This window comes from Corvus hawaiiensis, chromosome Z (genome assembly GCF_020740725.1).
Source record: "Corvus hawaiiensis isolate bCorHaw1 chromosome Z, bCorHaw1.pri.cur, whole genome shotgun sequence".
NCBI lineage: Eukaryota > Metazoa > Chordata > Aves > Passeriformes > Corvidae > Corvus > Corvus hawaiiensis.
This window is the reverse complement of record NC_063255.1, coordinates 3,285,640-3,297,140: the sequence shown is the minus strand read 5'-3', so window position 1 is coordinate 3,297,140 and position 11,501 is coordinate 3,285,640. Positions and strand designations below refer to the sequence as shown.

At 41.8% G+C, this 11,501-nt stretch overlaps 1 protein-coding gene across 8 annotated transcripts in view; it reads left to right on the top strand.

Annotated features, from left to right (window-relative positions):
* Positions 1-3,688: 3,688 nt before the first annotated feature.
* The window catches only part of ERBIN (erbb2 interacting protein), a 119,370-nt gene continuing 111,557 nt past the window's right edge, over positions 3,689-11,501 (top strand). For 4 of the 8 annotated variants that reach the window (XM_048290868.1, XM_048290872.1, XM_048290869.1 and 1 more), the window contains exon 1: positions 4,210-4,422. The gene's annotated coding sequence lies outside the window, so the exon portion shown is untranslated. Of the gene's footprint in view, positions 3,970-4,207; positions 4,423-11,501 lie in introns of those variants that run through there. The other 4 variants (XM_048290870.1, XM_048290871.1, XM_048290873.1 and 1 more) reach the window with 3 other exon arrangements.

Sequence of the window (11,501 nt, the reverse complement as noted above, 5' to 3'; positions counted from 1 at the left end):
CTGCTCAGCCTCGTTCCCATTGGTTGGTTTGTGTTCCCTGCGCGGGCAGAAGGACCCTTGGTCCCGTGACTGGAACAGTTCCTGGGCAGAGCTCCGGCCATGCGGCTGGAGAAATAAATCTCTCTGAAACAGCTATCAAGAATCTGTCTGTCCATATATATTTCCTTTCCACGGGACTCCTGGTTTGATATATGCGTGTTGCAGGATCCCCACTGCAACAGTTTTCTATTGGTACTTGCATAATATTACAAAACTTAGTCACACAAGGCATTTACATTCATCACTTTGATTTTACTATTTGAGAAACAAAGCACCCAAATAGAGAGAAAACTTATCTGTACGGTGTATTTAGCCAGTGTAAATTTGGGATTGTATTGAAGTTAGACTGAACAGAGGTTGTTTACTTAGCTTCTCTTTAAATATAGCAGATATGCATTGTGCATTTAGAAGTTATAGCAACATACTTCTAAGACTTAATTGCTACTGAATTATACCAGTTTTGTGTTAATTTCACCAAGATAAATGTGGTGTTGTCCACTTGTGAACCACATAAATTCAGAAAATGTTACAGTAAGACATTTTGGCAAATTTAAATTATGGAATATTTAAAATAAACTTCAATATGTACTTGTTAAAGTAAAGATTACTTATTGCCTCTCTGTCTTTCAGGCGGTCATTACTACCACTAATTATTATTTAATATTTATATTGCAATCATGCCCAGAAGTCCCACTTCAAATCAATTTGAAATCCACCATTCAAGTCAATACCTGAGCATTTAATAAGCAGAAGCGCTTACCCCAGAGGCCTTTCAATCTATTTCCTGGAAAAGTGGAAACATGCGATCATAATGAACAACAGTAGTAAGAATAGGGAAAAGGAGCAATTAAACCCTGCTACTCAGAAGAAACTATGTAGTAATTGTTCAGGCCACTTAACTCCGGAAAGACACAAGCATACTGGTGGCTGTTTCACCAAATGTTCTTTTGATTTAGCTGCCTGTTGCCGCAGTATTTACTAGTGCTCCTGTTCAAATATAAAAATAGAAATTAAAATGAGAGGAGTTTGGGCTTGATGTCCAGCATGAAAGTGTGTATAAAGGATTTGTTTAAATGTTCAGTGGGATCAGATGCATAGTCTCACTTGAAAGACTCATTATGTAACTCTGTATTTTGTACTTTGTGTGCTTAATCTGTAATTATCTGGTAACTGGGATACCAACTCTGGGAATTAATGTTGCTGGGGACTCTGTTGGAGCTGTAATCTAAATACTGTCTTGATATTTTTAGCACTTTTAGATCCCTGGGATAACTCCTGCTATTTTCTTAATTTGTATAGATAGTTGTATCTTGTCTGTGCAAAATGTAGTTGTGCTCCAGCTAGTTGTAGTTTCAGCAGACATTGGCTACGCTTTTATTTTTGATGGCTAAAACTGTAAGTGAAACAGCATCATACATTGCAACTAACATTAACAACTACGGGAGATTCACCATCTGAGCAACAGCTACTATAAGTTCTCACACCCATCTATTACTCTGCTGCATTAATAAATGCATTAGGCAATTTGCTGTAAACATTTCCAAAGAATATTTTCACATTAAAAAAGTTATGATAATTTACTTTAAAAAGTGCCCTGAAGAGTTCATGATGGAGGGCATCAGTTACAGAGAGCTATTCGCATTAATTATGGTAAGGACATTACTTGGACAGGAATGATCAATCATTTGCAAGAGATTAAAAAAAATTAGTAATTTTATTACAGCACCAGTGTAGGGCACCAGAGTAGGGCACTGTAGTGAGAAATTCTAAATCTGTTGCCAGTGGGGGTTAAGTTCTCTTGCTTGGCCTTAGTCCAAACCTGACTCATTTAAAGAAAATCGCTTTTCTGAACAAGAAGAAATAGAAGTGATTTAATGTTTTGGGAAATATCTATATATACACATTTAAATCTCTTTTCTATAAACTCTGATGACTACATTTTATTTAGTTTAATTATTTAAATTTAGGCATAGATGCAATCCCCAAGGTAGGGTTGTATGTTCTGTGAAGATGGAGAAAAGTAAAGAAACAGTAAGTGAATATTATTATCCTAGTAGGAATGCATGGTTATTTTCTGTACCTAGATACAAACTAGATACATGAACATACAATTCCCACATATGGGCAAGAAGTTTAAAATAAATAACAGGATTGTTAAACACAGTGGACTTTTATAAAAATGGGATCATCTGTATGTTTTGTTGCTAAAGATTAAACCCTTCATGCAAAGCCCTACAAGAAACTGGATGAAGCAAACAATAATCCTGAACAGGAAATATCAATTGGAGTCACCTTCAAGGACTGGTAGGGGTATAAAGGACTTTTCACGTCTAGTCGTATGTTAAAATCAGGGGCAGGTCAATACTAACATGACATACCATTTTCCTTTGTTGTTCAATATCATGGCATTTTTTAGCATTTTGCCAATTTCTCAGTAAACAGATTATCATAATAAAACACTATTCCGTCTTGGTTGGTGGCAGTCCTAGTAGAGTAGCCAGGGATTAAATGAGCGTGAAAACAAAACTACCTCTGTCCTTAGATTTGGTCTCTGCTGAGCACAATTAAGGAGCATAAGGTGAGCAGCGTGTACAAATCCACCCTGCTGTCAGCTTCATGTGCTGTGTTGTGGCTGAGCAGAACTCCAGGCTCCAGGACTGTTAAAATGGCATATTGCATACACAATAGGTTATCAAATAGCCATTTCAAACAATCCAGGAAATTAAACAGAAACTCACTGTTTCTGTTTGGATCACAACTGTACTTCTGCAATCCAAACCGAACCGATAGCAAAGCCGTGTGACCTGTGCACTGCCTGCTTTTCAAACCTGTATTTGTACATGACTCTGTCAGTCAACACACATTTTCAGTACCTTTGTATTGTATTGACAGTGTTGAAATAGTTGGAAGAGAAACTACAGCAGTGTTCCAGGGTTTGCGTGAAACAGTGTGACAATATGTGCAGCATTATTTTAATTGTTGTTGTTTGCATCCAAGTTTAATGTAGCATACCCAAACACCAAAGCGTGGGTGGAGGCTGTCAGTTTTTCCCTTGGGTGTGTTCCTTCCCTCAGACCCTGGTAACTCCGAGTCAGGTAGCACAAGGTGCGATGGAGCAGGGATGGGATGGCCACGAAGGCGCAACGGCCAGCGCCTGATGGCGTGAGCCGGCGCCTCAGCGCTTTCTACAGAGGGTGTGCAACCATTAAATTAGGAAGCTCAGTTGCTAACGAGGAAACTTCTGTCATTCAGGACTGAATTTGCCTGTGCGAGTGACGCTCCCCTCCAGACGACAAACTAGGACAGGCCCAAACCGGGGCAGCGGCGGGAGGAGCCATTCCGCGGCGGCGAGACACAGCCCCCGCCCGGCGCCGCTCCCGCCTCTCCCGGGCCCGCGCCGGCCCCAACCCCCGCCAGCGCCCCCCGCCAGCGCCCCCCGCCCCGCCGCGCTCCGTTCTTGCACAGCCCGCCCCCGCCGGGCCCCATTGGCCGCACCGTCCGTCCCTCACGGCCTTCCCCCTGCTCGGCCCCCCGCCCGCCGCTGTCCGCCCGTCCCTCCTCCCGCCCGCCGCGCCCGGCTGATTCCGCTCCCGCCTGATCCCGCTCCCGCCTGCTCGCTCTTGCCTCCGCCTCCGCCAAGTCCCGGCCAGGGCCCTACTCCCGCTCCGCCCCCCGTGCCGCTGCAGTGCCTCCCCGGGCTGGCCAGCGGTGCGCAGCGCCGGCAGCAGCAGGGGCGCGGTGGCCTCGCCCGCGGCCACCTCCCCTTCCCCCGTCGCGTGTCTGCCCGGGGTGTTCGTTCCCCCTCCCCACAGCTCTGCCGCCTCCCGGGGCCCCCGCTGCCGAGGCCGGGGAGGGGGGCGGGAGGCTGAAGCAGCGAGAGAAGGGGGAAGTGTGCAAGAGGAGGCGGGGAGCGAGGGCGGCGGCGGGCAGGTGAGGCAGACGCTTCAGCCCTAGGCGGTGACGGCCGCGCTCGGGCAGCGCGACCCCGGGTGCAGAGCCGAGGGGGAGCGGCGGTGCCCATCGCGCCGAGGGGCGGGCGGGCCGGCGGGCGAGGGGCGGCGGCGGCGGCGGCGGGCGGGCCGGGCCAGGCCGGGCCGCGCTGGGTGGTGGGGGGCGCTGCGGTGTCGCCGCCGGGCGGGGCCGGCGCGACGCGAGGCCGCCCGCGGGGCAGACCCCGGCGGGTGCCGGGAGGAGCCGGGCTGCTGTGCTGCCTTCTCCCCGTGCACACGGGGCTCCCCTGTCCTCGGTGAAAGCTGGTAACATTCTTTCTTCTTCCCCCGGCCTCTGCCCTCTTCCTCCCTTAGGAAAACTCGATTGGATTTAACTTGGGGTCGGAAGAAACTCCTGCCTGCTGGATCTGGTTTAGACGCCCCGACAGATAAGGTAAATGGGGAAGGCTTGGGGTCAGCAGCAACAAAACAACAGAAAAATCCTTCCTCTGGGAAGGGGTGGAGAAAACAAGCAAGGAGTTCACGCATCGTTTTATATCCTGTTTTTGGCCTTCACATTTTGTCTGTGTTTTCCGCCTTGGCCTGCATAGTTTAGCTCTCATTGTGTTTCCTCCCGTCTCGCCTAAACGTGTGAACCGAGGTGCTGGTTTCATGGAGGCAAGGAAAGAATCTGTGAGACCGAAAGTTTTTAATCTCATCGGACACAGAAGTTTCTTTGTTCCGTCCGAGAAGGCACTGAGCTGAAGCTGCGAGACTGCGTAACTGCTGCTTCAGCTCCCTCCCTTCCAAAACGTTTGGTAACTCTGCGAGTATAATTAACTTCTCGGGAAATTAGAAAGTCATGAAGGATGTAGTATGTTTTATTTGATCGAAAGATCTTGAGGCTTTGTGCTTCTTATGTCTGCCTTGTTTTCTGGAATATCGGTTAGTGTCTGGCCGGACTACTTCAGGATTGCTGTTGAGTTTCTTTATAAAAAATGCCCTCCTGGTCATCTGTAAATGTCGCAGTTTTTCCACCCTCGACTGCTGCAGTCACCCGTCTTCTTCCCCTTTGCCCTCTCTGTTCTCAAAGCGATGAGTTGGACTGCTTGTTTTTCAGCTTGTATAGCATAGGTCTCTCCTGCATTTTGATCCTTGGGAAGTTCCTTAAGAATCTTCATTTAAAACAAAATACAAAACAAAACCAAAGCCGATAGCTAGTTGTCTGACTTCTAAGTGCATGCAATCAAAGCTGTTAATGTAGCCTTGTTTGGTTTTAATGATCACTTTCCCCCTTCTGATTTTTCGAAGAACTCCTTTTTGAAGCTGTTGAAGGGGAAACTAAATGTGAAGTTTTGGTGTAAGGTTTCGTACCTCTGGTGCTTGTTATGCCAACTAGATGCGTGTTTATTTCACATGCCTCAAAGAGGCAATTATAGGTTAGTTCTTTCGTGAAGGCAAGGAATTTCTCACGTTGTGAATGTTCAGGATGAGGTAGAAGCCATACCTCTGGAATGTTTGTTCCTATTTGTCAAACTCAGAAGCAACATGTTGGTCAGATAGGATGTGTATGCTTCAGTCTTGCCAGTGTCTGACATGTATTGGTATTTGGGAGTCTTGGACAAAGTAATTTCTGTGCAAAATTTGTAACACTCCTACGTATGTAGTTCTTTAACAACATGGAGTAATTTAGTGCTGTAAGAAAAAGTAATCCAACTCCATCTGTTTGATATACTGTAAAGAAAAATGTCAACTAAAGCGGGTTCAGAGGCTGATAACAAATGATTTGACTTGAAATTTCTAGACTTACCTTTCCAGGCAACAATAAGGGTTATTCTTAGGCATCAGAAAGGTCTGGACAAAATAAATGGCAGTGAACTTTGCTTTCCTTATGTGGCTGATGCTTGGCAGAAAGTCTGAATAGAGTAATCCTTTTAAAAAGAACCATCCCTTTCCAGAGCAGTGTTTTAGTCCCAATAATGACTGGAGATTCTTGAGGGGAGGGTGAGGAATTGTAGCCGTGCATGACAAATTTAGTTGTAAACCACTATGTTCGTAATCAAGGCAATTTTGTTTCTTTTCAGCCCTTTTGTGTTTCTCATGATGCACTTGATATTTTTCAATGCCATCTAGAAGAATAGTTCTTTGTAGTGGAGGCACAACTTTTTACGCTAGTGTTTTGTCACCATGGTAGCTATGGATAAGGCCCTTTTTAATGATGAAAGTGTAATTCAGTACTGCTTACAGCTCATGGTTATATCATCGAATGCCATTCATGTCGTTGACATAGTTTGGGAGTTATGAAGGGATGTATTCTTTCTTGAGATCAAGGATCTCAACTAAAAATCAGTCTGACATTGATATTCTTATTATGAACAAAATTATTTAAGCTTACACATGGCAGCTCATGTTCTTAAAACAGCGCTTTTATAGCTGTGTGTTGATGGCTTGGGGAAATGTTCTTTTGACCTGGCTGGTTCTTACTCATGAATTAAATTAAGCTCAAGTAAATATCACTAATTTTAAGAAGGTATGCTTGCAATCAAAGAGCTAGAAGTTCCAGCATATGGCATACTATGGAACATGATTATCATGAAGATAATTATCATATTAGTGAAAATATGAATAGATCTATCATATGTATAAGCTGTGCAGTAGATAATGCTTAGTGTACACATAAAGCTCTGTAGGGTATTAATTTGCATGTCATGTTCATACAGAGTGGGTGAGAGGGCTCTGTGGAGAAAATATTAATGATTGATAGTTTCTTAGTGTATTAAGCTGATGGTCTCAGTAAACAGTGTTATGATTTGTTCTCAGTGGAATTTGCTGAGAGTCTGTAGTCCAAGGCATTAAGAGCCATACTTGGAAGATCAAAGGTAAGGAAAGGCTTACACATGTGTAACATACATTATACCTTGTATATTAGCAGTACATTCTAGAAATAGAAGGGGATGGGAGCGAATTCCTCAACTTGGCTTTCCTGTAGGGCTGTAATGAATCACTGTCTGTCTGCTTTGCGTTCTTGTTTTGTTTTTGTCCTTCCTGCTCCCAAGCCAAAAGGAAAATCTTTCAGGGAAAATGTTGTGTAGAGATCAAATATTTGATATGTCATACCTTCAGCAGATTCTCCCTGTAGAATAACCTGATCTGCTGAAGAAATGCCTGACATTTAATCCACATAGAGGAATTAGAAATCTAACCTTTTCCAAATGAGTTACTGGTTGAGTTGATGGAAGAGTTACTCATACAGATATGAAAATAGTAGACTGTATTCCTATGTGAGAATGCAGATGTTGATGGTGACGTTTGAAATAGATAGTTAAATGAAGATTATCTGGAAAAGGAAGATTTATAAACATTGGTATTTTAGCTTGTCAGCTTTTGAGTAAGTAGAACAATGCGTCAGAGGACACATCTCATATCAGAATGAAAACATTGAAGGTGGGTTGAGTAGTAAATAGCCTGTATTTAACCAAGGGTATGGGAGTTATTTTAAGGATTTTTTTTGTTGTAAAAATGTTACTTCACTGAAATACAGCTTTCTTGTTGAACTAAGAATATGGTGTTCAGGTATTGTGAGTCAAATCTTAAAAATGTACAATTTCAAAGTAAGGATTTAGGAGAGATTTATGTATCTCGCATCTAATTAAAATGGAAAAAATTGTTATGCTGGAATCAATAGTATTTTTCTTATATAGTAATCTCAGGATAATTGGGCTTTTTCTGCTGCCTTGCCCTCATTGTTGCCGATGAAAAATCATTAGCACCTGGTGGGCTAATACAATGCTTATTCTTCAAAAGCCACTGGCCTATGGAACTGCACAATGCTTATTCTTTAGGAAGAAGAACTGGAAAGCAACCAGCCCAGTTATGCCAGCTTTTATCAGTTCCCAAGCAGTCAGCTATAACTTTGGGGTTGTTGACCACCAGGGACCACCAAAGAGACCCCCAGGGCAGAAGATGCATGTGTAAAGGGGAGGGAAAATATGTTAATGATTTTGGGGAAATGATTATCATATGTGTGTTTATTTCAGGAAAATCAATGAATATGTATGTAAAATACAGTATATAAACAGGAGATTTTCCTGTACTCAGCATGCACGGTATTTAGGAGGAGCTATCCTCTCGTGCATCCAGCCAAATAAAGAACGCCTGCTTCTTAATGCAACATTGGTGGTAAGGAGATTTTATTTTTACCGATTTTTGTTAAGTTTTGGTGACCCAGATGGGACCTACTTCTGCACTTCAGTGGATCCAAAGGAGCATCATTAGTGACCAGTTCTTTTTAAGATACTTGTTTCTCTGAGGCGTAAGTTTCAGTACAGGTATTTGAATTATTACTCTTTGTACTTTCCCTAAAGGGGATGCAGAAGCATGATATTTCAATGCTAGGGTGTAATTCCACCTTTAAGAATACATTGTGACTTCGCATAATTGAGAAATAAAACTGAGCAAAGCTCTTCCTTTGGTTTAAAGGAAACCAAACTGAAGTGTACTTATGTTGGAAGACATCAGCTTTGCAAGTCTCTTGCCTAGGGTAAAAAGTTTAAGTTAAAAGTTTAAAAGTAAAAGTTTAAATTAAAAAGTAGATTAGTTTCTTTCTGTTCTTGGAAGGAATTTGTAGTTAATTGATACTAAGTGATCACTATGTGTAAGAATAGACAGTGATGATTAAGCAGATTCTGAGGACAATCGAACAATCTTGGCTGCTGTGGAGGTCCTGGTAGTTGTAATAATGTCAGAAGGTAAACAAGCCTTATAAGGCTCAATCTAATTAGATAAGATGGTTTGTATAGGTTGGGTTATAGTTATCTTGCTGTGAGCTTGTAGTGCTCAAGGGCTACTTCTTGTGTCAGTTGTCTGAGGCCAACCTTAGGAGTGGAAGAAGCTCCGGTGGTTTGAACTATTAGTAAAAATTACAAATACTTGAAGTGAAACACTTATAATTTAAGTCTTAATTTGGAATCCATGTTTTTTTCCTGCAAAGTGGTCAGGGCTCTATTCTCCTTACTGGAGAAAGCTCCAATCCCAATAAATAAATAAATTCAAAATATTTGAAGTTCTGATACTAAAAACAGATGCAGAAGGATGGTCTTGGTTTTTGAAGTAAAGTGCTTTGAGTTTTACTGCTGCCTTTGGAGTCTTCTCACCAGTTTTCAACTCCAGTTGGCATGAGAAGTTCCTGTAGCAGCTGCATAAGGGGTTCCATCTTCCTAGACAGTTATGGAAGAGAAGTTTCATCCTTTGTCCTCTGTCCCGTGATGTAGGGTATGTGATTAGTATCTTTGCAGAAATGATTTCTTCAGCCTTCCTTGCTCTCCTTGTCCTTGGAGTTTTTCAGTATGTATCTTTCAAGACTTCCAAGTTTTGAGAAGCAGAAGAGAGGGCATAGGTGCTTTAAGCTACATCAGTGCATGTACAGAAGCATCTGAAATGTGGTGCCAGATGGTTGAGTGTCATTCACAGATTGAGTGTCACATCCAGAATGACTGTAGATAGCATTGTAAGTGTTTTAATGGTGGAAAGTGTTTCCAGGCTTCTGATAGACTGCTAAGATTTGAGAGCTGCTGCTTTTTCCCCAGGTGACTGTTGTCTGCCTGGCATTACTCTACCAGAGAGGAAAAATAATAGTTTAGAAGAGCAATCCAACTGTCAGCAATTTGAGCAAGTTACTGCAGGTCTTTTGTCTTACAAGTAACCCTGAAGATATCATGGCGTTTTATATTTGAGGCTGGGTATCGGAGAACATTTATTATTGTGATTTACAGGGGTTTTTTTTGTCTGTGGAAAGATGTTGCTTAAAAATCTGTATGTGCTTATGCATGCTTGTGGTTAAGACAACATAAAGCTTGGCTGCAGTAGTATTTAGAAGACTGAGGCCTGTATTTTCAGTAAAATTAAACCGAAAAGTGTGTCAACATAGCAGTCTAAATCTTTAGTGACTTAAATGCTTTGCAAATGCTCAGTCTCCATGCTTATGCTACTGAGTGAAATATTTAGATGTTTAATTTACTTAGGTTCCACTTTGGCCTTTGAGGTAGGTCTAGTTGAAGGAGGATCAGTGAACATGCTGACAACAGATAGTGTTCACTGATCTCCTGCTGCTGGTATGTTTGCTTGCTGTGGCATGTTTGTATGTGGTGGCCTGGAATGTGAGGTTGGTAGTTAGCTCCTTTTAGGAGAACATACTAATTTTGGGTTACTTCTGGTCACATAATCATATGTGGTGCTAACCCTGGAGCTCTGTTGGTTATTTAATTTCTGAACTGCTCTATATTTTTTAGGGATTGGCAGTAAAATTCATCACTGAGGGAGAAAATTCAAAAGTTCACTTCTTCCTGATTCATACCTCTTCAGTTTTTACACCATTTATGTCTGCTATGCTGTAGTAAACTTACACAGAGTGATTTATTCTAAGTAACTAATGAGTTCTTTAAACTTGGAGGAGTTACAGGCAAAGGGAATTGAGTGTGCAGTGCTAGAAAATAGTATTTGGAGCAAACCTACAATTTTACTTGTGACTTTTCTCAGGTCACTGTTGTTGGTTCGCATATGGGTGTCAGGAAACTGTTAAAAACAAGGTGACAAATATTAATGACTCTAAGTAAGAAGAAGTGAAAAAGGATGGAAATAGACATGTTAAACCATCTTCTCAGAATGTGACAGGGAGTGAAAATAGTTGGAACTCAGAATTTGTCAATCCATCTGGCTCTGATCCTGATGGATACGATCAGAAACATTGATATGGGAGAAGAAAAAGCCTTCAGAGCTTTACTATTTTACTATAAAATTGTTCATCTATATCTTATTTGTGTTTTTTAGGAGGGTTTTGTTTTCCTGAACAATGTTTTGTGAGGGTGTGGGCCTTCTGTGACTATCAGACAATCCTGTTCTTCCAGTATGTTATTTTTAATTTACATGTTAAGGCTTTGGGTCTGCTACCAGGTATTTAACCTAACTAAACGAAAATGAAAGTAATACAAGTACTAGGAAAGCAAGATATACTTAAAATAGATTTTAAAAGACTTGAGGTTCATTTACTCTTTCATTTGTATTTATCTGGGTGAGTTCATCAATTTTTCAGGGAGGATTTATTTTGTTTTGCTTTACTGAAACAAAGCAGAAGAAATGCTGAGGATTCTGGAATCATTCTGTGGTTTTGCAATGCTTTTTTTACTAGAAAAAGATCGTAAAGCAGGCAAACATTTCTGTGGGATTTTTCTGTGGGAAATTGTGAGATCTGTTGGAGACGTATTGTCAAGATTTCAAATGTCCTGACTGTAGTCTTTCATGACATCAATTACTGAATTGGTTTTGCAGAGCAAATGGTGACACATCAAGAGAAAGATTGTGGCCTTGTCAATGGAGCAGGTTAGAAGAAAGTGTTAGAGTGGGAGAGAAACGTGTTTAATCAATATTTTTGTCTTATTCTCTTTCTTACTTTGCTTCTCCCTTTACATAAACTAACCAATGAAGAACCAACAAATTGTTCCTTAACCTTTTAAAAACAGTACTTCCTCTCGTCTGTGG